General features: G+C 36.3%; 1 protein-coding gene across 5 annotated transcripts in view; it reads left to right on the top strand.

Annotated features, from left to right (window-relative positions):
- The window catches only part of SOX6 (SRY-box transcription factor 6), a 476,183-nt gene that overhangs the window by 132,914 nt on the left and 315,756 nt on the right, over positions 1-27,513 (top strand). For 2 of the 5 annotated variants that reach the window (XM_087717440.1, XM_087717457.1), the window contains exon 1: positions 13,554-13,644. The exons of 1 other annotated variant lie outside the window; for it this stretch is intronic. The gene's annotated coding sequence lies outside the window, so the exon portion shown is untranslated. Of the gene's footprint in view, positions 1-13,551; positions 13,645-27,513 lie in introns of those variants that run through there. 2 more of the 5 variants (XM_087717425.1, XM_087717434.1) reach the window with 2 other exon arrangements.

Genomic DNA, 27,513 nt, shown 5'->3' on the forward strand with positions numbered 1-27,513 from the left:
GTTTCAGAGTATTGATTAGATTTCACAATAACCCTTTTAGTTTGCATACCCCCCCTTTATTGCTTTACCCAGACAGTTCATGGCAGTGAGCTAGTTATATATTTTCCAAGCATATATGTCAGGGGTTGGTTCCGGCTGCTGCCACTGCCAATTCACTCAGTTGCACACTACGCTTGATTTGAGCTATGCACACATGTGCAGTACTGAAAAAAGAAAACCAAGATAGCGGCGCTTATGGTGCCGCCGATAGAACCGGTTCAGGCATGGCAGGCTGAGTTACTACCTCCTCGGCCAAACCTACCTACTTCCTATCCAGTACCTACCCACTTCTGATATATGCGATTGCTTATCTGCATTACGCTTTATTTGGTGCCCATGCAACAGAAATTTCTATCACTCTAGGTTTACGTGGTAGTTCTCCTCAATTATAATAATATTCTCATAAAGAAGATACCCAAAGAATTCCTCTTTGCCCTGTCTGTATGACAACAACATAGCGAAGCATGCAAATAATTTGTAGCACATTGTACCAATTAGCTCTCAAGTTTATGGGTATAGTTTGATTCTAAACATATGACAGAGTCACTTCCCTTTCAGAAACCTCCTTTTTCAAAGTTAAGCGCTATGAGTTCTTCTGCTTTTTAAACTGTCCTAGTTCTGATGTATTTTGGCCTGTGGTGCAGCTGATTTTAGTTGTCAGTTTAAAAAGCATACTGCAGTCTTTCCTCAGGCCTTTCACCTTGTCTGGCTGAATTATGTCTCCCAAGAGGAGTCTTGTGAAAAGCTGCCTGCTACCCTCTCAGGTGTCTTTTGTCATAATTTTTATTATTATGGTCCATTGTCCATGTTTGACTAGTTATTTTTAGACAACAAACCAAGTGCCTTCCTATGTTCTATAGGCTGTTATTTGAAGGGTTAGTAAGGCTTTGAGGTTTTCAACAAGATTTTGCATGAACCGCCGCATATCATTTCAGTTTATTTTCTTTAGGAAAAGCCATGCATTTTTACTTTAGAGTGGTTTAGAAGACCAAATTAGAACAATGAATTAAACAATAATGGGTTAAAGAGAATGGGGGAGTAGAGGGAGAAATGAAGTACTAAGGGAGAGTAATTAGGGATTTAGCATCCTCTAAAATGATACAGTCTTTGTTTGGCACTGGAGATTAGTAGAAGAGTTTAATGAATTACAAAGTAGGTTCAAAATCTAGTCAGAAGAAAAAAAATACAGTTGAAGATAATTTTCTAAGATTATAAAATCTTAACCTTTAAAACTATAAATGGCTTCATGCTAGAGCATATTGGGACTGTTTATTCCTTTGCCATATATTAAACACTTCTTTTGAGAACCTTTTTGGAGGTTTTCTGCTATTTATATGAAAGGTGACCTGTAACAGGAGCATTCTAAGGCAGTACCCACATTGAATGCATCAGTTCTAGTGCCTTTTAGGTGCCAGATAGATTTTATTTGCCTACTTTAGATCTTTAAATCTTTTTATAATGGAGGAACCTGAAGCAAAATATCTAAGACAACTTTAATTAAAGGTCTTTATTTTGTTAATTATGGAGGTTGAAATACATAGCTATGTAGCCATCCAGAGTTACCCTGTGATAAATGGGCAGGCAATACATTTGATAAACAAACAAACACCAAATAACAACTTTCCAAATTCATGCCTCTTTTTGATTCACTGTTAGCATCACCGTAATTTCACTAAGGCAATGTAAAGATTTTTTTGATTACTGTTGTATTGACAACTGTGCTTGATGGCTTTAGGAGAGTCTATTTAATAACTTCCAAAAAATGCTTCTGAGCTAGGTTATTTACATGCATTATAATCCCAACAATAGTCTTTCAAAAGAGACAACATACTATTTATGAAAGTTTATGGATGGCTAGATCATAGTCCAAGATTAAAAAAAGAGAAATTGTTTTAGTGCCAGAATTGGAAGGCTAAGATTTATTACCATTTAAATACTGAAAACCTACTACTTGACATATACTACCTGACATCACTGGTTCATCCTTCATAAAAAAAGTCATGACTTGCTACTCTGAGGAGAACTGAGACTAATTGATAATTTGTAGTATGAAAAGAAGATTTTTAAACAGGAGTTGAGTTTTGAAAAATGTGCTATTTGTTAATCAAGCCACAGTTATAATACAGAGTCAGTGTTCTTCATAAGATTAACAAATAAAATATTTAAACTTACCCATTAGATCAAGCCACAATCAAGCCACACTATGACTTTGTGATACAGGAACCCATATATAGGTAACTGGGGTGGAGCAGGGCAAACAGGCAAATAATAAAAGGTATGTTGTGGTGTCACAAATCATATGAGTTATGTAAAGATGTTGTGTCATGTATTAAAGCATGAAAGTATGGGTTTGGCTGGTGACACCACAATGCACATTTCCTCTTTTTTTCTTTTAGTATGTACTGTACTAAATGACTATGTCCCCATCAATAACCTGAAGTTGTTTTAAGATTGTGCTGAAGTCACTCTCCAATTTTTGCACATCATAATTAATTAATTCAGCACTGCATTCATACATCTATAGAGCAGCTGTCTCCAGACATGGCAACTTTAAGACCGGCTGAGGAATTCTGGGAATTGAAGTCCTCAAGTCTTAAACTTGCCAAGTTTGGAGACTCCTGCTACAGAGGACTGGGTATGTCTGTGGGGCAGATACAGTATATGTTTTTTTGTAATTTTAATTTTATCATGGGAAGTAAGAAAAATAGCCATGCCATCATAGATATATTAGTTGCATGCATAGCCTACAGGAAGAAATGTGTGCAGCTCTATACATACTAGTTTGCAATTATTTTTGCAATTGAATTGGTCTTAGGCAGTTAGTTGTAGGCACGATTGCAGTTTTATATCTTATTTGTTCAATGTGATGGTGCAACATCGTGTTAGACTGGAAAATAAATTCAATTTTTCTCGAGCTAATACCTAAATAAACCAATCAATCAAGTTATCACATGGCTAGTGATTTCAAATCCTCTTACTATTTCTTACTTGGAGTAGTAACATCAAGCTGCTCCGTGCAGCGAAGTTTACTACTGTTTGTTTAAGTGTATCACAACGGTTCAAGTTAAACATAACCCTTTCACAAAAAAAGGTTATTGCAAAGGTACACAGCTTGGTTTTCTTTTTTCTATTTGTGGCATAGATACAAATGTGCTCCTATCTTGACTGACTTAGCTGAGTTTCAGACAGAGACTGAGCATCCAAACTGAGACAGTGAACAGAATTTTGGCTGTAAAGTTAATCACCAAAGATTATTACTGTCAATTCTTTTCCTAAAGGGTAGCCTATATGAAAGACAGATGCTTTCTGTAGTTTAACAATCTGGTCTTTCCTTACATGAAATCCATTTCAGTTCTTATTCTTTTTTCATAGCATTATGAGCCCTGAATTTGTGTAACTGTTTTGCTACTGTTTGTACTTTGCCACGCTACTAACTGCTGTTATGCCAGCCTGATCCTACCAGGCTGCTATGCTGAACTCTTAAATTACTGCTACTGTGCTATGTACACTAATGTAATATATGGATATTCGATAAAAACCGCAGGACACTAAGTACTATGCTTAGGCAGGAGCTCATTGTTCTAATGCTGAATGGATACAGATATTGGCTGGAAGGCTTTTTATCCAGTGAAGGTTAAGCAACACAGTTAATTTACTATCTAAACAATTCTAAGTTTAAAGCCAATGTTCATGTTGCATGTGGGAGGCTGGCCCCATATTTTTCTACTTATTTGCTAAAACGACTGTGGTGTGTGTTTCAACATTTGACTTTTATTAAATCAAAATGTGCTTTTCAAATGCTAGCTTAGGCTCGTGGGTATTGAGTTACACACAGAAGGCATTCGTTCACATTACACAGTATCCTTAAAATATTCTCTCTTATGACCCATTCTTGTAATTCCTTTAGTGCTGACCTACTACTAAATTCATTGAAAGGTTTATGAGTAAGATGCTTTGATGATTTGGACACTCTAGATTTTGTTTCTCATGAAACTCCAGAAGTGTGATATCTCAGCTTCTTTTCCACATCAGAGCTACCAACTGAGTAAACATACAGTTTTGATTCAGAACAGGTCAAAAATGGATGTTGATTTGTTTAATAGCTGTCCCAGTGAGAGATGATTTGCATGTCTGAATGAATAAGTCCAGCTAATGCTATAGCTGGAATTTGGCTGAAGATCTACTGTAGTTTTGGTAGACAATCAGCTGCAGGTCACCACTGACTGAGCATCAACTAAACATATGTGAAAATGATTTAATACTTATAGTGCTGCCTAGATCTGCCTAGATCTGAAATCCATCATTTTGTAGTAACTTTCAAGCCTCTGTGATATAATGCCATTTGCATTTATATGTATCACCTTCCAAAATTAAATATGGCACTTTCAGTGGACATTTACTCATTCTGGTTTGTACGATATCATTAAAGCTACTTGCTATGCATAGTTGGTCTTATATAACTCTTATTTAAAAAAGCAAATTTCACCTTTGTTCAGTAACCATTAATCAGTTTTCTCCAGTCTATTAACTTTACTTCAGAAAGGTCTGTGTGATTCTCTATGTGTTGCTGAACCACAGTTCCTAGTATTCCTATCTGCTGATCTGTCAACATTTGGGTTATAGATGTTAAAGATTATTGGTGTAGATTAGATAGATCTTTAACTTTACATGTATACAGGCAGTTTTTAAAATACAGATGGAGATGTTATATCTATATTTTGCATTTTTAAAGACTGAAAAGGGAAATGAAGGCAAGTTCTATCTTAGTTCCATTCTGATAGTTTACGAAGCTCCTGAGCGAGGTCATTCAATATCATAACAGCTGTGGTGGTGAAGTGGTTAGAGTGCAGTGCTGCAGGCTACTTCTGCTGATCACCAGCAGCCAGCAGTTTGGCAGATCAAAACTCACCAGGCTCAAGGTTGACTTAGCCTTCCATCCTTCTGAGGTGGATAAAGTGAGGACCCAGATTGCTGGGGGCAATATGTTGACTCTGTAAACCACTTAGAGAGGGTTGTAAAGCACTGTAAAGTGGTATCTGAATGCTATTGCCATCATGGGGTTCAGTATCATCAATAGCCAATTATATCTCTCTACCATATACCAAGGCAAGTGATGTTGTTGTGATCCTACATTAGTTCCTGGAGGCAATAAGATCTGGATGGGAAGAATCTGGCTACGATTAAACACTAACAAGACAGAATGATCATGTATCTTTGGCTCCCTGGGATCAGGAGAATTGATATCTCTGACTTTGGATGGGATAACATTCTCCTAATTGAACCAGAATTAGGATACAATTTCAGGATTCTCCTGGACTTGGGCTCCTCCTGGAAAGTGGCAGCTGTTTAGGTGGGACTTTGCCCAAATTCATCTTGTCATCCACTTGTACCCATTCCTGTACTGGGAGGCCTTGATCATGATCACTCATATCAGTCACTTCCAATTGATTTACTACAATCACTCTACATGGGGCTGCCCTCGAAGACCATTTAGAAGCTGCAACTAGTGCAATGTAGTTGCTGGGTACCCTGTGGTTTTCTCATGTATACTACTATTGTGTGAGATGCACTGACTTCTAGTTACTTTTTGAGTGCACTTCAAATCTGGTTATCATCATTAAAGCCTACATGGGCTACCCTATTCTCAGGACTGTTTCTTCCTGAGGTTATGTCTCACTAGGTCAGAGAAAAAGGACATGTTCCAGGTCCCTTCCTTTAATTGCTGTCAACTGATGTCATCTTGGATGTGCACCGTCTCTGTTATCACCCTACTGGAATAGCCTCCCACTTGAGATTCAAGGAGGAATCTTTACTCTTTTAACTTTTCTGAAGGTCATGAAGACCCGGCTCTTCCCCAAAACCATTGGATGAGGGCAGGGATTGAGTCAGATGGGTAATAGTTTGGTCTGTTGCTTTTATTGATTGTGGTGAGCTGCCAAGGATCAACAGAGTGGCTGGGTAGCCATATAAATTCAATCAGTCAATCAGCAAGCATAAGAAGAAAAGCTAAACATTCAGCTTACAAGTTATTGGGAATGGCCAACATGTAATAAGACTTGTATACACATACTGTATATTTGTCCTTCAAAATAGTAATAGCAATAGCACGTAGACTTATGTATTGCTTTACAATGCTTTAAGCCCTCTCTAAGTAGTTTATAGAGTCAGCATATTGCCCCCAACAATCTGGGTCCTCATTTTACTAGCCTTGGAAGGATGAAGGATGAGTCAACCTTGAGCAGGTGGGGATCGAACTTCTGGCAGTCAGCAGAATTAGCCTGCAATACTGCATTCTAACCATTGTGCCACCATGGCCACCCCTTGAGACTAACAATATTTGCATTGCAACTATGCCACTGGATCCAGATGAAATTATACTTTTCTGGTTATGGAGACAAAAACCTCAATTTTACTAGAAACCTTAAATTCCCATCTGTCTTGATAGGATGGCATAGCAGAAGATTCACTTTTATGCTACTGCATAGATACACTAATGCATACTTTTAAGTGATAGTGGCACTAATAGAAAAGGTGTATTAAAATCACCCTTCTTACTTTTTTCTCTTCAACCAAGCCTTTTGAATTTCTTAATTATTATTTTAGAGTCTATTAAATATAGATTTCAATTAAAATATTTCCATTTTTGTAAGCTGCTCAGGATTCTGGCGAAGTGAGGTTGGGCTACTAAAATAAATACAACCCTTTAATTTATTTACACAGACATGAGCCCTATTCAATTCAGTGGATGTGAGTAGAAATTTAGAGAATTGCATTATTGATTCCTTGAATGTTTTTTTGTCTTTTGCCTTATTGTTTAATATTAATTCTGTCATTCAGATTTGGGTTTGTTTTCTACTACAGTAAATTAAATCTCACAATAATAACCCCTGAATGAATATATGTATTTCTTTATGTGTAAAATGATGTAGGGGAGACCCCAGCTTGGATAATTCATTATGTGACTTGAAAAAGAGGTTTATTACTTTGTGCAGCAGTGCGGTCACCTGGCAGTGGTCATTAGTGTTTTAGTCATTTTTCCTTCACAACAATGCACAACATGCTAATTAGAGGGTTCTGAAAGCTAAGCAACCTGTTTTAAAATCAGACATTTTAATTTGCAGCTTTAATGGCTATATTATAATAATGGGCTTTGAAAAACTAAAAAGGCCACTTCTCATGTTCCAGTAGCGAGGCCTGATATAACAGAGGATGACAAAATTAAAAACCTCATAATATGACCTTTGCTTAGGATAAAAGGCTGTTTCATAACAATTCCCTTTTGTTCTTTGTTTAAGCCATTACTCCAAAAGGAGACTCCGATTAATCTAAGTAAATGCATCATTACAGTTCTAATCCATGTCCTTCTGTCAGTGTCTGTTTTAATTAAATAAGAAACACTATCAGAAAGATATCATGCACAAAGCTGTGTTGGAGAAAGAGAAGTTCTGTTGATCGGGGTAAGATTAAAAAAGGCTTTGCTATTTTGTCTACTTGTATAGCCCCCAGGAGCTACACTGTTGAAAATAAAGGGAGGAAAATGTGGAGAACAATTCAACATGGCCCTTCTTGTTATCGTTATATTTTTGGTGAAATAATTCTTGTAGTGAAACTAATTATTTAAAGAAATCAACAAGAGAAAATCTGCAGCAACTTGGCTTTTATTCTTCCTATTTTTTGCTTTCCTAAATAATGTAAAATCTTTATGTTTTCTCCTGTAATGTCTGTTTTTAAAATCTGTTTTGTATAATAAAACAACAGTTTTAAGTACTTAAGTATATTTCAGATTTATGTTGAATTTGAAATGTTTGTGGAAATCTTGAAATATGACTTTTTAAAAAATAAATGAAGTATAATATTAATAAATGTTGTATAAAACTAATACATTTAATCTAATTAACATTGCTCTTCCTCAGTGTAGAGTTCTAATATCCTTCTTTGAGTTTGTTGCTACACTCAGACCAAAATACTTAATGAAAAGAGAACATATACAAAGATGAGCTTAATTAATTTAGCCTAATACAATGAAGCTATGAAATAAAACAAAAGAATTGTATAAAACAAGGTATCTTGTTTACAGTCTAATAAATTAATGTATTTTGTTTTTCAGATCACAAAAAGGTACTTGACTTTAAAGGAAATATGATTCTATGACCAAGAGCTTGTATACAATGAAAATAAGTATTTCTCCTAATAAAACACCAATCTTTCAAGGTATAAAAACCAATGCTTTTCTAAAAAAGAGATAAAAGTATAGCAGTCAAAAGTAAACGTCTTATGAAAATATCAGATGTTTTTTTCAAGGTAGTTCCACAATGCAGCTGAAATCTGATTATTCCTATTTGTTTTGACTTTGGACTTCCAACCTTTCAAATATTTGTCTATATACTTGTGTATATATATATTGTGTGCGTGTCTGTTTGTATATGTATATATCTCATCAATTTCTTATTATCTAAATTATCTAAAATCTAAATTATCTAATTATCTAAATTTGTATATACATGGCCATAAGTTAATGAAATTTTACTTAGTGTTATTTTGTTAGTATATATATATATAGTGATATAGTATATATAGTGTATATAGTGTGTATATATAATGTGTGTATGTGTGTGTGTATGTATATATGTGTGTGTGTGTGTTGCATTTGTGCTGATAAATAAATAAATAAAATAAATATATATATCTCACTGCATGATAACTACCTACTTTAAACTTTCTCAAGCTCTCACAGAAATTTGGGTCTGACAACAATTTGCAATTGTTGTAAGATACTACTAATGTATTCCCTTTGGTTGCAAAATCCATTGTTACAACCATTTCCCTCCATTGCTTACTGTGAACAGCTTTGTCCCTCCTCTTTTGGGAGGGAGCAAAAGCTGGGTTGCAGTTCAGTCGAATGCTTTTGTAACTAGTTAGTTACTGGAGTGGAAAGAACAAAGAATTATAAATACAGAAAGAAAGACCATGAAGGATTATTTCTAATAAATGGTGGGCAATTTCTGCTTTATAAACATTTATCCACTTAGAGATCACCAACTTCCAAGGAATTGCTTAATTAGAGATTATCTCAAAGCTCTCAGATTGATTTTAAATGGTTTGAATTCAGTATCGAGAGCAATTTCCCTAAAGTTTTTTTAATTTATACATTTATTTATACTCAAACACACACACACACACACACACACACACTCCGTCTGTTTGTCCATCTGTCATCCATCCACTAGACAACATCAAGAGGTTATGAATAAAAGTTTCACTTGTATATTCTTGCTGCGGCACTGCATACTGTTAAAAAGCATTTTTTATGAGGATTTGGCACCTGCTGGCATGTTGGAAGATAAGACATATGAGACCTTAGCTACAGTGGACTGAGGGAGCTAGCAGAAATGTTGTCTCGTACAACAGCAGTGGTATATTCTCCTAATGGAAAAGGAATCTTTGAATTCCTTTTATTCCTTCTTTATAGTCCCCTGCTTTTTGTTTCTGTTCTGTTATGTCTGGAGGAAATATTTGCCTTTGTTGTGGGACATCACATAGTGAAACTGGAAAAAAAAAAGTTGAATTGTATTTTGCATTACTTTTGATGATGAAATATTGTACCAGAAATGGTTGAATGTGTGCATTGTTTATCAAAAAGAATGCTGAATTTTAAGTAATTATATGAATATTCAAGGTTGTATCTTGAATAAATCATGTTTTGTAATTCCCCAATTTCCTAATTAACTGAATGTGTCCAATAGAAATATATTCTTTATTAAGGGACTAGAAAGGCTAACGAAGTGTCCTCTTTCATTACAGTAGCTAGACGAGCAATGATATCTGGTGTAATGTAGGCAGTAGCAACAGTCTTCTTCAAATAGTAGTACTCCTGTGTCTGTGGTTTTTAAAACAGAATCTCAGGGGGTCATGAACAATCCTGGCAACCGCTTCTAAGGATTTCAATAAATAGGACTTTTTTTATCCAAAACAATTGCCTTTTATATTACTTTTAAACAAAACTACTAGTCCATCAAGAGTCTCAAAAGGAAAAACAATTCTGCAGAGTGCTGGTATGGCAGAGCAGACCAATCATTATGGCACCCATTCTCTAGTCCTTTATTTTTCAAGTTCGCAACAATAGGTTGTTGATTCAATGGACAAGACCAGAACAATTAAGTTCTCTGTTTAGCAGCAGTGCAGCATTTTAATGCCCTCCTCTAATAATGGTCTCATTATTGTTATTCTAAGACTGGGCCTCAGGAGGAGGAATATTTGCTGGAGGTACGTCATTATTTTGCAAATTTCGATTAGCTCATCATGTTGTCTGTACTGTGAAAATCGTAGCTAATTAGAGCAGCCAGTTAGACTACCAGCTTCTGAGCTTATGAGTTAAAAGGTAGCATACTTGATAGGCCAGTGATGTGAAAAAGGTGGTTAAAAGGAGGATTAGAGCTGTTGCCTTAGTAACTCTAACTTCCATCTGTGAGGGAACAATGGACTTGTGTTTCTCCCCACCTTGGTGTAAAAATTGGTTTGTTTTGAAAGGCCAGGGCTCTTTATTTGACAATCTGGAATTCAGTCTGAGTGTAGTTTTAGTTCTTAGGAAAGACCATTGGGGATAGGCAGGGTGAAAGGTCATGGTGAGCTCAAGGACACGAAAGCCTGTTGTTCTCATGTAACAATTGCAGATTGTTTTGTCTTTATTATTTCTAGCCAACTTCTAAATCAGGTGATGGAACAAATACCTCCAGATTAGTCAGGTGAAACAGGGAAGAGAGATAATGTACCTTTTGCAGCACAAAAGATTAGCTATAGTTCATTCTTATTAAACAGAGTTGCATTTATTTGTGTCCATAGTCTGGAAAAAAACAAAAGATGAAGCTTGTTTACCAAGCCACAGCTCCTGTGTGATTTTGTACCCTACTGCCTCTGTAGGCCATCACATATACAGAAAGCACTCCAAAGTGCTAGAAAATGTTATTTAAGCTTTCTTCCCATGAAGAAAAATCCCCCGGAGTATCAGTGATGCGATACTTAACAATAAATTTAGCAGCTGTGCTTTCTCACATTATTGGCTTTTTAGAAAGGTTTGCCTTCAAACCCGCAACGAATAATATTCACTACAATGTGAAGGAGGTTTGCATCCAGACTTTATAACATTTTGTCTGCAGCACCTCTGATGGAAACAATACAGCAAATAAGTTTAAAACCTGCTGTTAGAAAGCCCCTTACTCCCATGTAAAAGTATACATTCGCTACTTGTTTTGTGTGAAGAGGAGGTCAAGCCTCTTTGTGTGAGGTTTGATCTTGAAGAGATTTTTCTCTTTGTCTGTGGGGAACATAAAGGCACTTCAGGGCTGTTTAATAAAACAGCTCCAGCATGCTTTTTGCAGGGAAATTATTTTTGTTAAAGTGAACAGGCTGCAATCTTCTGGATTTTGCCCAGGGCTCCCTAAAACGAACTCACTGCTTTTTAAAAAAGGGGAAGCAAGGCTGAACTTTCCATTACTCCTTTTCTTTAACTCTGCACCTTAGTTGGCCAGAGCATCCTAATTCATTTCTTTCTTTTTCATCTCAACCAGCACAAATTCTTCCAGTATTTCCAAACAAATCTAATTTTTAGCCTCTGAAACCCACAACTTGCTGGAAATCTAAAAAGAGCCAAATGGCTAGGATTTCTGCTGGGTTTTCTTCTTTGTTACACATCTGCATTCCTTCTCAGTGCTTATTCATTTACCTACCTGGCTCTCTGCTTCTTCTTCCTAACACTCTGCTCTTCTGTTTATTTTCCACTTCAACTTGGGATCCCCGCTCTTTGCTTCTGCCCCCCCGCCCCCCAACTCCAGTATGTTCCTTCCTGTGCCTGGCTATTTTCTGCCTCCTTCGTCCTACCATCTTTGCTACATGTCTACTTTCTCAGCTCTTTTCCTACTGCCAAACCCAACCCAAGATTTTGCCTTCATCTTTCCTTCATGACCTCCCTACCTAAGGATCTAGCTTCTTCCCCTTTTTGCTCCACAAGGATCTAATTTTCCTTCTCTGTTAATTATGACTAGACAACCCTGTGACCCATTGGGTCATCCTTTGAGAGAAACATAGTGCAGTTTGATGTGATCAGAATGAACATTAAATTTTAGGCTGAAAATATTTTTTTTACCCCAAAACTGGATGGTCCCATGTTCATCTAAGAAGAGTCTATATCAGTGATGGCAAACCTTTTGGGCACCAAGTGCCAAAAATGGAATGTGCACACACACACAGCAGCACCGGAAACCCAAAGACCAGCTGGTGATGGCGCACATGCCCACAGAGAGGGCTCTATGTGCCTCCTGTGGCACGTGTCATCACAGGTCTATATTATAAATAAAAAAAATATTGTAGTGGTGAATGAACTTCAGTAATAGGTCAATCTTTCCTTGCCTAAGCATATAAATAGAATGACCATAGGTATGCAAAAAAGAAACGGGAGTAGGAGCAACTTCTGACTTCCTGCCAGCTTCCCCAGTTACTTCACTTGTGAGAAGCAGGCAGGGAACATAGGAAATCATGATCCCATGACTTTGGGGATGCTGCAGTGGTCACAACTTTGTGAATAAAACTGGTCTGATCATTGAGGAAATTTCAATTCCAGGGGAGTAAGGGGTCTCAGATTTTTAATGCATTTTTTAAGTAGATGGTATTTGGAACTGATTCAGAATTGTTGTGGTATACTATATCTTTTGGTATAACCTGTGGAAGCAAACCAATAGATACAATAAGAGTTTCAGTACTATATAGAGTACTAAAAATGAGGCAGACTCTGACAAGTATCGTTACTTCAGTTGAGGAATAGAGTATGACTGTGTGCATATTAAGTGGTTCAATGTATGTGCATTGCAATTGTAATTCTGAGTTAAGTTACCTTTTTGAGAATTTACTATTGATTACTGTGCTTAACAGCACAGGCAGCAGACAAACCTTAACAATAGTTATGTTTTCTATCAACTTGGCCTCATTTGAACTGTAAAAAAAAAGTGATTCTGGATGTTTCTTATCTTTTCCTTGCCCCTGGCTGCTTTAACATTTTCTCTTTCTCTGCCAAGACAGATGGACAGCCTTGCATAAACTGATAACTGAAAATTTTGCAGCTAACTAGTCATAGGAATAGTCAGTCACATTTATTCTATATTTGAAAGTACTGGCAAGTGTTGCTGTATTGGCTTCTGGGTCCAGAATCAATGAATTTATGAAGAGCTGGACAGAATGCGTTGAACAGTGTTGGTTACTCGTGTAACTAGAATCCAAGAACAGGAAACTAGGAATGTTGGTTTAATGTGTGAGTACTTTCTGCACTATTTATAGCTTTGCTTTTGGTCTCAAGTTTTAACATTTTCAAATAAATCCTGCAGTAGTGCAGTTTATTTCTGGTTTTATTATTTGGTTATTCCTAAAATTGTGAATGAAAATTTCTGGATTGCAAAGAAAAGTGAAGTAAAGGGTTAACAAAAGAGAATTGCAAATGAACTGATCTAGAAAGTTGATTATTAATCCAGCAAGAGAAAAATATCCATCCAGTAAGCAGGAATTAGTACCCAAAGAGCTGATAATATTGCTCAGCTTGTTGGTGTGGAATGGCAGAATCAGGTAAGCAAAGATATCTTTGTAGGGTGATTAAACATTTTCCTTAGTAAGTATCTAATTTTAGTTGATTTTTAAAAAGCTGATAGTACATTCTGAATCACTTTCTCTCATAAGTAAATAGAATACATTTGAAAGCTATTTTGGCAATAACTTTGCTTTATGTTACTGGATTGTAAAATACCTTTTAAAACCTAGAATTGCTTTGTGGTTATGTACAAAGAGATTAGGAAAAATATATATTTAATAAGGCGTTAAACAGAATAATCCTTTATAGTGCAACTTCAGAAATGATATTATTTCTGTTACAGTGCAAATCTAGGTAGAAGTAAAAAGTAAGTAAAAAGAATGATTCTGAATGTAAGGGTTTCTACTTGATTGTAAAAACAATGGAGAATGTAGCTCTGTCGTAATGTCTTTTAAAGCACTTAATTTTCAGTAAAATGAGTTTCACAGCTTAAGCACTAGGAGAAAAAAAGGCAACAAGAAAGGGGAGACAGGCTGTGGCATGTTTATTGGAAAATGCTCAGCAATCCAAAGCTTTTTGTTATTGGAAAGGAATAATTATTAGCCAGATTTTCTAAAGAAGGACTTCTTCACAGAATGATTGTCAGATGCCTCGTCTTCCCAGTTATCAGTTCTGCATTTTCTGTGCTCTTCCAGTCAGTCATTAGACACAAACAAATTAATTTATCTTTTAAGCAAACAGTCCTCAGAGAACAGCTTGAGTACAAGGCCCATTTCAGTCAATCCTGTTCATTCCAGTGGAACATGATTTCAGCATGAAAATCTTTGTATGCAAATATATTGTCTCTGACTATAGGAGGACCATGCTTAATATTAAGCATTTACTTTTATACATCCAAAGATAAAATTGGGAAGGTGATGGAAAGTAACCAAAATTGGGAAGGTGATGGAAAGTACTTATCATTTGAATATCACTGTCTGTAATCTGATATGTGGAGAAAAGGTTTAAATTGTGATAGCGACCCAAATGTTTCATAGGAAATGAATCTGACCATTCTAACATTTTTCAGTCTTCCCAAAGTGTATTTTCAATTAAAGTATGTTGAAATGCATTGTTGCAGCACTGATGCATCTGTAATATCACATATTAGGTTGCCTTCTGATGAAAAGAAATGTATCTTTAACTACATATTGAATTTAATTGGCAACAAATTGATATATGCTAACAGATACTATAACCATAGAAGAAAATGTGAACAAAACTTTCCGTTTCCTGGGATGCAGAGTAGTTAGCTCAGGGGTGTCAAACTCGATTTTATTGAGGATTGCATCAGGGTTGTGTTTGACCTCAGGCGTGTGGGAGTATGTCCAGGGTGGGCATGGCGAGCTTGATGTCACTCATGTTGGGGCACCTGTGGTGGCCCGAATGCTCTGCCAGTGAAAACGGGCTCCAAATATCCATTTTTGGCTGGGAAAATGGCGCTCCGTTTTCACTGGCAGAGGGTTGCAGTAGGCCATCCCAGCCGAAAATGGAGATTGGAACCTGTTTTCACTGGCAGAGACACTGCGGGCCAGTCCTTCGCTGTTTCCAGGGTGGCCCTGTGGGCCAGATCTAAATGCCCCATGGGCCAGATTTGGCCCATGGGCCTTGAGTTTGACACCCCTGAGTTACTAGTTGAGATATGAGATACAAGCCCAGAAACAAGACCTTACTTCATGATGATGGAGATGGAAGGATGCCTCTACTAAGGTGGCATCTCAGATCTACAGTTTTAAACCATAGTTGCTTCAAAAAGGTTTTAAATCTAAAAATCTGTTGCCACACTATTATTAGTGGTTGCCACCACTGTTATTTATCTTTATTATTTTGTAAAATTCTGCAATGTTATCAGTCATACCCAGCACAGATTTTGCGAATGTAATCAATGATAGATGTGCAGGCATCACAAAATAGCTCTTACTGACCCTTCTGTACTTGGAAGCCTTGGGTGGTGCATGGTTTAGAACAAAAAGACACAGTAAAGAAGTGAGTAGTGAGTAGGTACAGGGCGGAAATGAAACCAAAAGCATGAATGAACAGTTTGAATAGCAATAGCAATAGCAGTTAGACTTATATACCGCTTCATAGGGCTTTCGGCCCTCTCTAAGCGGTTTACAGAGTCAGCATATTGCCCCCACAGTCTGGGTCCTCATTTCACCCACCTTGGAAGGATGGAAGGATGGAAGGCTGAGTCAACCTTGAGCCGGTGAGATTTGAACCGCTGAGCTGCAGATAACAGTCAGCTGAAGTGGCCTGCAGTACTGCACTCTAACCACTGCACCACCTCGTCTCCTTAGTTTGAAGATTATTGTTTTTTTAAAAGGCAAGTATCCAAACAGTATAGAACTCAATAGCAGTAGACTTATATACCGCTTCATAGGGCTTTCAGCCCTCTCTAAGCGGTTTACAGAGAGTCAGCATATTGCCCCCAACAATCTGGGTCCTCATTTTACTCACCTCGGAAGGATGGAAGGCTGAGTCAACCTTGAGCCGGTGAGATTTGAACCGCTGAACTGCTGATCTAGCAGTAGCCTGCAGTGCTGCATTTAACCACTGCGCCACCTTGGCTCTTACAGATCAATTGTTGATTCTACAAAGTTTCTATTTTTGTCTTTTCTTTGGCATAGCTGTGAAGGACATTCGCCATGGGTCCTTCTAAGCCAGACGGTGTTTTATGTTTCATCTTTATATTAAAAAATAAAGATGAAAGATTTACTCATTCTTTATCTTGGAAACATTTGCTGGTACTGTATCAGTTTTTATATGAAACAAGAAGAGAACTTTGGTTTCACAAGTTATCTGTTATTTTTTTACTAAGATTATATCCTATTAAATACCAATAATCTCATAGCTGTTATTCTGTTTCCCCACCAGATCCACAATTAACACTTGGATAGCCAATAGAGTTTTAGCATCAAGCATGTCTAAAACATACATTATTACCAAAATAAGGTATTAAAGTTGTCAGTGTAGCTATTTGTATTCATAGAAATCATTTGAATGTTTATTCTGACAATAAAATTCAATTTAATTTTAAATGTGTAAACTAAAATACAAATAACAAGGATTGTAGTTTGTTACATTACATTTCTGACTCTATATTTGTATTTTCAGTTGAATTCACTGAAATTTTAAAACCTAGAGAATAACAGTCATTTTGCCAGTGCAATCTTTTTAAAAGTTGCTGTCATCACCCATTTTGATTATTTGATGAAACTATATTTTTGTTGTGCAATATAACAGCTGATTTTATACTTCTAATATTTTTTTTGCTACTTTCAAAATATGAAGTAAAATATGTAGGTTAAATGTGACACCTTTTTTTTCCAGTGCTTTTAGCAAATGAATGAAACCAAAATAGTGATCAACCAATGTAGTGTTTATAGGAAAAAAGAATTTTCTTGATTCTTTTCTAAGACCTAACATTTTTCTCTAGTATTGCCTAATCCACTGTAAAAGTACAATTCACAAATCCAGAAATATATATGTGGCTATGGCTGGATAGCAGTGTGTCTACGCAAATTAATTTAGTATGGTGTTAGAATAGGACCAGATCCAGATTGCTGTGTTCTAACCGTGGAAACTCCCTAGACCAGAGGTGGGGAATGATGCCCCTTTATGACTTGTGGACTTGGCTGCTCAGGAATTCTGGGAATTGAAATCTACAAGTCATAAAAGGGCCATCTTTCCCCACCTCTGCTTTAGACAATTACTCTCCCTCAGTCTAACCTTCATCACAGGACTACTATGACAGGTATAAAAATAGAGGGAAATGCACATGGAAGGTAGTTGCTCCCATTGATTAAAGATGAGATATCACTTTAAGAACCTTACAAATAGATTGTAGATTATTCAGCCTACTAGCAATTTTTTCCCAAAGAAGATACAGTACACGTATCTATCTGCCCTGAAGTTAATTGTGGTTAACAGTGAAATCGGGGATTGATATAGTGGAGGAAACTACAAAAAACAACTCTGCGTTTTATTGATGAATAGAAAGATACTGGGCTGATTTGTACCTGATATTTTAAGCCATCATGTGGTTGAGTTTAGAATGTTTTATGAACTCTAGCCATAGGTAAAGAAGGGTATATATAGTCAGAAATTAGGCTTTGGAGTTCCCTTTTCTTGACTTTCCATAGTCCCAAGTCTTTTTGAGTCTGGTTAGGTAGTTGTCTTATTAAACACATGGGGATACATAAACTGGAGCTATTGTGTCTCATTCTCCCACTAATGAAAGTGCATGGAAGCCATAAAAGTGATGGCATTGTCTTTGCAATTTGGCATTTTGGAGAAAGAAACCTTGTAAAAAACCTTGTAAAAATATGAGTTACTGTAAGATGAAGAATCAGAGGAATTTAACATCCTGACAAGATATGTGGGGAACTCAGAGCTTTGAACAAGAGATCTGACACAGAAGAGAGAGTACAAGTAGTCCTTGACATATGATTATAACTTCAGTTAATGAACCTACCCATGTATGATTACATGAAACATAGGGTGTCTTAGGTGAAGGAGGGCCTGGGAGACTTAGTGCAAGCCCAGGTTCCCAAGGCTCCCCCATCCCCTGAGCTACTTCATGCTTGCTTCCTCTCTCTCCCTCAGGGTCCCCACAGGGGTTAAGCCTGCTTCTCCAATCCACCAAGTTCCTGCTGTCCTTGGGCCTGCTTCTCACCTACCAGGACCCACACTCTCCCTGATTACTCTGTTACCTTTTGTAGATCTCTGGAGCTACAGAGTTCATGCTGGGGAAGGAGGCCAGGCTCTTCCCAATGTGAGCTTCAGAGATCCAGAGCTCTAGAGACCTACAAAAGATAATTGGAAGATTGATGACAAGGAGGAGGGTGTAGGATCTGGTGGGTTGGGAAAAGCAGGCCCAAGGCCTGTGGGATCCTGAGAGGCAAGATGGGGGGAAATAGGCAGGGGGGCCACTGCAGTGTCCCTATGGTTGGTTTTAAGGGCGAATCCACCCAAATTTTGTGCATGCTTCAGCAACTGCAATTTTGAAACCTGGTCATAAATACCATTTTTTGGGGTGTCTATCATAACTTGGAACCTTTGCTAAGTGACTGGTTGTAAGCCACGGACTACCTATACACGAATTGTGTACATGAGAAAAGCAGTTCAGCTAATCTGGATAAAGAGAAGAAGCTTCAAAAATAAATCAGGAGAAAATATTCCTATATTCCTAGGATGTAAAACAGAGACTAGTTCAATGACTTTTAGCCTCAGCTATTACAGAATAGATTAACATTTAATATCAATTTTATCCAAACCCTAGGATTTAACATTTTGTTTCTGTGCTAAACTCAAAGTATTGCAGCCAAAGTATTACTGGGCAGAACTGAAGAAGCTTCTTGGATGAGAAGCGAAATGTTTTCAAAGAAAAACAAAGTACAGTTGCCTTTTGGAAAAAAAAACTTTGGGACATGTAGAAAAAGTTACAAATAATAATAATGAAACATGTATATTTGCATTTCTATGACTGTGATGCTAGGGTTCTTTTCCTGTTTCTAGCTGCTTATATCAGCAACTCTGAATAAATCTCTTGTTCCAATATTTAGTGATTTATTTCTGCACTAATGAATTTGTGTATATGTATGAACGGAGGACACAGGGGGATCAGAGTACAAGAAAGGGGTTCATATAAATATTAGGAAGAATTCTTGTCAGTATGAATAGTCTGCTTTAGAAGGTTAGAAAAACTACCATGAGTAGTTTTTAAAATTAAAAATACCAATTTTGATTGCTATAAAAATGACTTCTGAGTTCATTTCCAACTTACTAAATGGTATTATATTTTTAATGTAAATCACTAAGAAAGATAGGTAAACTGATTTGAATCAATCTCAAAACTTCTTTTTCAAATTATATTTCTTTTCAAGAAACACTGGTATGACAATTAAAACATATTTTAAACAAAATGGAACTTTAAAAAAAACAAAAAACTATGGCCTGATTATTATCTAGCCCACATGCTAGAAAACTGGATAAAAATTGAAAGTATCTAGAGGTAAATGGGAAAAAAATATTCTGTTTGCAATTCCCCCACCCCCGAAAACTCTTACCAGGGAATTTATGTGTATGGTCATCATGGATCCAGACTTAGTTATGCTTAAAGGGTAGTTAGACTTGGTTTATTTTTGGAATAAATTATGACTAAATAATCTTTTCTATCAATGGCTTCACTCTTAAATGACTAATACTAGTTCTACACTTCAGAAGCAGTCTGGAGATACCTTTTCTGACTATCAAAATTCTTGAGCTGCAGCTCAAGAAAGTACATGCTTTTAAATAAAATTTATTTGGAAAAGACACTACCAAATGACTCCTGATTTTTTGTCACCATAGATTAACATGGCTCTCATGCTACACTGGCTCTAAACCTATGATGTGATTGATATCACACTCCATACTAAGGCTATAATACAATTGTTTAATTTTAGCACAGTGTATTGCATGATATTTCTTCCAGTAGTACATGATGAAGCAAATCATGTCTTCGTGACACAATGAATTCTACCAAATGAGAATTATATGCAGTAGCTGCTGCATGGCATATTTTCAGCAATGGCATCACACGAACTGGTGCAGTGTAGTTTTCAACCACACACACACACACACACACACACACACACACACACACACAAATACGAGAGATCCAGTCTCTGGACGCTGGTGAAGAAATATCTTTTTCTTTCTTCAGTTCAGGTCTGGGTAGAATGTACATTTACATATTAATTTTCCCAGCTTGTATTTCAGAACAAAGGCGGGGAAGAAAATCCACATGTGTAGAATGACTACACATGACACAAATGACTTGGAAGTCTAACTTTTCACACCTCACTGAATGCAGACTTTAATACATTTGCATTATACCAAATATTTCAAATTGAAATATTTTAAGGGATGTTTAAGGCAAATATTAAAAAGATGTTTTATATTTCCAATTACAAGGGATTTGACCAGTCTGGAATTCCCCAGCTTGGTGTCCTTCTTAGAACCACACCTCCCAGAATTCTAAACTTGTAACTATTTTTCTCTTGCATATGGTATAATAAAATACTATTAAATCTGAACTGCTTTATTAGTCAGAGTGAGGAATCCATATAAATTCTAATTATAAATTTCAGTTTATAAGTAGATGGTTATGAACCAGTCACTGGCTACATCTCTTAGGAAAATGAAAATGAAAAAGTGTCATCTATTGAAAATAAAATCAACCTCAAATCATAAACGTGGTTGCAGCAAATTCATGTTAGTGGAGATTTAAAATATTTCTGCCATATGCAAACGGTGGTAGGTTTCTTCCAAGGAAGACCTATTAACAATGAAGATAATGATCTTTCCATTAGAATGTTGTTTTAATCAAATCTAGAAATGAAACACACAAATACAGTCTTTTTAAGAGTTGATAAAAAAGAGTAAATACGATTGAGGCCTAATCCTGATTAGGGCTGTAGAACTTGTAGTGTTGAACATGGAGAAGTCCATTCTTAGCATCTGTCAGCAGCTCTGTAAGCAGACGAATTTGACTGGCAGCTGTAGAAATTAAGTCAGTTTTTCAGTTCAGATATTAATAGAATTAATTATGAAGTGTATATATTTAATTGCAACTATATTTAATCATTTTTATTAATTAAAATAGCAATAATGGGCTTCATATAAAGCAGCCGCATGTACAGTAATAGCAAGTCAGGAATTACACATTTTCTCTTCTTCTCTTCTCTTTGTTTTTTAGGACAGGAGATTAATACACCTTCTTTAACCTCTGCTTCTCCTTATACCTCAGCTTGGGAAACAATAGTTAAAATGGATGGTTTTCTAATTATGGATAACTCCAATGACACAAAGATCTGTTCTCCTTAACTTGATTCAAATTTTGGTACGAGTGTTGTGATTGGAGGAACATTGTGTAAGGAAAAGGGAAAAAAATATTTTGACGAATTCTTGTTTCTTTCAAAACAATATTGATGGAGGCTAAATAAATAGTTTGCCTGACTGGCTTTTCTTTGGACTAGCCTGCAAACAGCTATGACGAAGACCTATTATAAAAGCCAAAATAAGATTCCAGCAGAACATAAACCACTGGAATGTCTATCCTGTTGCATGTGATGACCAATCCTGTCTAACCTCTCTCCGAATAATACACAAAGAGGCATGCATGTGTGGAATGAATATGCTGTTTTTTTTAAAAAAAGTTTTCTACCTAGAATGAATTAGGTGGCTGTTTGGAATGGTTGTTTATTTTTAGGAGTGTAGTAACTACAACATTTTTGTTGAACAACTGGCCGTGCATGTGAACAGGCTGAACTAATGCATTCACAGATTAGCAACTCCCTGGAATAATAAGCAGACTATGTTTTTGGAACATCATCTCTAACTCTTTCAAGCAATAATCCATTTAAGAATGCTGCCAATGTTTAGGTACCATTACATAGTTTGTGTAGTTTTTCTTTCAAGTGACTCCAACTTAAAGACTATTTCCTGAGAACTAACTGAAGATCAAATGTAGTAAATTAAAGGAGATACATGAATGCATACATGCATATATATGCGTGTTCAGTTGTCTAGGAGCTAGACTATATATGAGTATAGGTTCAGTGTTAACTTGATTTCTATTGTGGCACTTAGAAGAGAATTCTGTGATCAGCAGCTCATATATCCATGATGGTAAATCTATGGCAGGTGTGCCTGAAGTGCCTTGCAGAGCCATGTCGCCTGGCACGTGCAGTGTTGCTGTTCCTCCTCTGGGTTTCTGGTACGCATGTGCACATGATGATCAGCTGGCCTTTGTACATGCATCGGAACTAGTTTTCCATTTTCCAGCGTGACCACTGATCAGCGCTGGCCAGCCGATCGGCACATGTGCATGCACGCCAGAAACCAGAGGTACCTTTTCCGGCACACACACACATACCAAAATGCTCCCTTATTGGCACTTGGTGCCACGCGTGTATGCACACACACTCCCTTACCAGCACTTGGTGTTGAAAAGGTTCGCTATCTTTTGCCATCTGTCGTATATTGTTCTAAAGTGCTCGACAAAAAACCAACGTATTCTGGCAGGGAAGGGGAGTTTCTCTGTATTGTTTTCTATCAGTATACAAAAATTATGGATTCATGCTGCTGGCCATATGCAAATACCTTGCTCAGGTAAGATATATTCAAAAGCATGGAGAATCTTGTGCTTCCCACTGTAGCTCCTCTTCTGGCAATGGTGAGTAGCTTTTTCGTCAAACGTCTTTTAGCCACTTGAATATAATTCCAAGCATCTTTGTCCATATGGTGGCATGATCCATATTATTACATAAATCTGTATCCTATATCGAATCACCTTGGGTCCCTGTGCAGTATCTGGCAATTGTTTTTACATTCCAGATAAAGATGTATTGATAAACTGATAACGTTGATAAAGTTGGAAAACTTTGGCTTTCACAAATCTTTGCCTATTGTTATATGTAAACTGTGAAAATCAGTTCCTAATGTGATCTGGAGTCTGTTTCAGTAGCCCCTGAAAATCATAGAAGCCAAAAGAAAAGCAGTAGTACTTTAGATGTATCTCTGTAGAATCCTGGCCAATTTTCAGTGCCAAGCAAATTAGTGCTATTGTGATAAAACCATTACTTCAGTTGGGAAAATTTCCTCATGAAGGCACTCACTTTGAAGAACAAATTATTCTTGCTCAGACATATTGCATTCTGTTTTTAAACTTACATAACATTCCTGCTCTTACGTTAAATAACACTCCTCAAATTCCACATGTCAGAATCATACTTAAGACCATGCACAATTCCAACTCTGTGAATTGAAATTTTAAAGTGGGTGTAATTAAATGGCACATCGCTGTAATGAAAATCTGTTTCCATGTTATTATTTGTAGAGAGGTTTTATACTGTATTGCCAATTCTCTTTTCTTCCTTTTAAGGCTATCATCACATCACAGTTGCTGCAGGCTGAGGTAACTATTAATGGTCCTGTGACAACTGCCTGTTGAGCCTGATTAGTAATTCTGAGTATTGTAAAGGACTAAATACTCAGTAAAAAGTTTAGCAGTTTCATTTTTGGTTTTCTTTCCAGTGTTCAGTGTAGGAAATAATACTTGGAAAATAAAAGGCAGATTTCCGATATGTTCTACAGTGTAGCTGCCTGACTATCTATAAGATCATCATTTTAAGGTTAATTAAAATAATATTTATTATTATTATTATTATTTTATTTATTCAATTTATATGGCCCAATTCAGCCAAGTGATTCTGAGTGGATGGCAAAATGACTGGATGGCACAGTAGTTTTCTACTTTGATTTGGCTAGTGAGTAGTTTGCATCAGGTTAATACTGTTTGGTTTGGACAGTTATGAGAATATGAATATTATACCATTTGGAATGAATAGTCTCATTACTTGAAAGTAGTAATTGGTGCAGTTAGCTAATGCTTCCATTGTAGAGGTACAAATTTATTTGTATGTATACAAATCATCTTTGTTTCTTAACTTCTCATTTTATATTAGAGTCCTTTCAACTTTTTTACTGATAAATAGGGCAAAGGGGCATCATCAGATTGCCTCTGTGAATTGAGAATATTCTAGCTGGGCTTTTGAAACCCACTTTTCTCTCTCTCTGAACTTTATGGGAGACATCCAAACACAGGGATGCACCTAAACTAATTGAAATCTGGGGACGAATTCATACCCCTGTGCTAAACTACGTCAAGTAGTTTAAGAGCTTATAAAATGTGTAAGAGTAAAATGTTCTGTGTTTGTTTTTCAACTCATGTAATGGCAATCCTATTTTACCCATCTATAACATTATTTTCTGAGATAAGGAAGCAAGATGATGATATGAAAGAACATTGGCATTAATTTTACAACCTAACTCTAAATTTGAATCGTGTTGGTGTGTTTAAGCTAATGGTATCTCGAATGTGGGTTGAACTGAGTCTCCTCGAGAGCCAGGTTCAAGTCAATTCACAGCCATGACAACTTTGGGCCAGTCAGTTCTTCTCAGCCTAACCTATCCCACAGGGTTGTGGGGAAAAAAAATTGGAGGAAGAAATGTTATATGTGAGCATGTGTAAGAAAAATGGGAGAAAATAAAAAAACAAGAGAAGATGCCTAATTTGAAATTATCACACTAATCTTAAATTATCTTACAGAACCACACAGCTTTATAGATAAAGATTATGCATATGTGTTGAGATAGGGAAGGGGTTGTTTTTCTATGCATACATGTTATAGTTACTGACTAAATACTCCATTTTCTTAGTATATCATCTATATTTTTTTAAGATAAAGATTTTTTCTAATTGTTCCAGAGAATAAATCAACCTACCATGAAAAATTTAATGATTAATGCATTTAATTACTCATACATCGGTCCTTCAGTAGTAAAATATAATGAAAATAGTATATGAATTGTTAAACAAACAATGGTTAGCAGTGAAAAATAGAAGATGGATATTTTCCTGTTCAAACTTATAAGTCACCTATAAATATCCTTAAACATAAAGATTCTTTTTTTGTAGTCCATCAGTGCTGATGTAATTGGAAAACCATGGCATCTTCCTATTTGAGTGAATCTTGGTTTATCTTGTGCCTTTTTATGACTCTTTTTTTGTCAAGTCAACATATCCTACTTCCACATTTAAATATTTGAAATCTACTTTAAATAATACAGTGAAAATAATTTAAACTCACATAACAAACATTGTTATTGAAAAAAATCTATTGATATAGTCACTAAGAATCAGCTCCAACTTGATGGCCCATAATCAATGAATAATTAAAAAGAAATAATTGAATATAACAAAATTTCAAATTCAATATAGTTTAAATAATTTAAACATAGTTGCACAATAAAACTTTGTAGTTATAATTTTGATTTATTTTTGTTCAGAGCAGAGAATGGATTAATTTTGCCTGCTGCCCTAGTAAGAGTGAGAAGGATCACTGATAAAGATAGAATTGAACATCCATTTTTCAAGATTGCTCAGTGGGATAACAGATATATATTTGTTGGTGTGTCTGGGTACGTACATCTATGTGGGTGGACTATTGCTGATATATAAAGAAAATATGTAGGAACTGTATGATCATGAAAAAACCAAGAAAAACATATTCTTTGAAAAGTTGACGAAATGTTATTCATCTATTCTACAGCCAAATGTGATCTCTGAAGCATGGAAACAGTTTAGACTGTTATTTTATGGACTTTGTGTGCATTCTGGAAATTTCCCTAATTTGTTCTGGAAATAAATTTTCCATTTCCATGTTTTTCTTCTCCAGACAAGTTGTAGTGTACTTTCAATTGTTCTGACAAAGTTGAAACATGTAATGTTGGGTGAGTAGGTGGGTATGACTGCAGCAGCTTAGGTTCCAACGCTTCTTTCTCTATGATATACCTGAAAAAAGTACTTAAATCCACTCTAGAGGTAGTGTAATTCATACCCTTTCATTAGAATAAATGGGAAAGAAAAAGGAGTTAAAAAGAAGAATTGGTTTGCCCAGAAGAAGTTTCCAGGTTTGGCAAGTAATGATTTTTATCCATTAGCTGAATTTCTCTACCTCTTATTACTATTGTTTTACTAGGGATTGGTTATAGTAGAATAAAAAATGTTTATTTGGATTGTCTTTTGTTTGGGTCCTCAGTGTAGCCTAGGAGAATAAATGCAATGCAGAACGTCTTTTCCTCACCTTTTTTTTTACATTTTTTAAATAAAACCTTTTTAATTGTAAACATAGAAAGCTGTAGTTCCACAAAAACAAGTATTTACACTGTTTTTATTTTCAAGAATTATTCTGGATTCCATATGAATTGTGGAGCATCTGCTTAGTACCTTTTCAGACTAGCAATTTTTATTAACAGGCATAAGGTGCCATGAAATGTAGTTTATTTTAGCAGCCATTGTGTTTATCAATATTTTCTGAGATAGTGTGAAACCTTCTGATGCATTTGAGCTCAGCAGTCTCTCACTCTATAATGCTGGCAAGTTCCTTTGTTCCTAACCTTGAGATTAAAGTGCTCTGATAGTATTTTGTCCTTGTTTTGAATCAAATTTATGTCCATTAATTCTTTAACACAGTTCTGGGCTGTTTGACGAATGCAGAATCCATAGGGGCACTGCTAACAGATTACGCCATACCATATATTATATTAGAGGACAAATATGGGAAGATACCTCTAATCTTGTATGTGGAGTTATTGGGCCCTGTGATGGTGTTCTTGGTATACAAATGGGGCAACAGAGACATCTGGGTTTCTTGCAGATCTGCAGGGAAGATAACAGAACACCATTGGTTGTCACCTACAGCTAACAGCTCATGTCTGTTAGCTGTAGATGCATTATTAATAAGTCACATTGTGCTATGACATTGCACTTTCTCAGGCACTGAGTGACAGGTCCATAGTTGCACGCAGATAGGAATGTTCTGTATATTAGTGGTTTATGTTTGGTTGCATCCCTATGACAACATTTATTTAGCAATCTAACAAAAGCTGCCTTTGTAACAAGCTGTGAGAACCTCAGAATGATTACATGTGGCCTGACATCATCATTCAAATGGCATGAGAATGTCATGAAGTCTGAAATAAGGATATAAACCACGCCATTTGTGTGATGTCATGATTCCTGGGTCATCATTTCCTCCCTTTGCCTTACTGCCTCACTCACATAAGCAATGCTGATTGGCAATTCTTTGATGCCATTTCCCTTCTTTCGACAGCTGCTTTTCCATGGCTCTTAATGGTTGTCAACCACACGCAATGCACCGGCGACAGTAAACAAGATAAAGAGGGAAAGGGTTTTGCATTTTAGGTTCTGTAAGCTTACCTTGTTCAGAGATGGCCTTCTGGAAAAAGAGGGATTAAAA

This window comes from Thamnophis sirtalis, unplaced genomic scaffold (genome assembly GCF_051295495.1).
Source record: "Thamnophis sirtalis isolate CommonGarterSnake01/CBP01778 unplaced genomic scaffold, rThaSir2_p1.2 scaffold_1, whole genome shotgun sequence".
Lineage (NCBI taxonomy): Eukaryota > Metazoa > Chordata > Lepidosauria > Squamata > Natricidae > Thamnophis > Thamnophis sirtalis.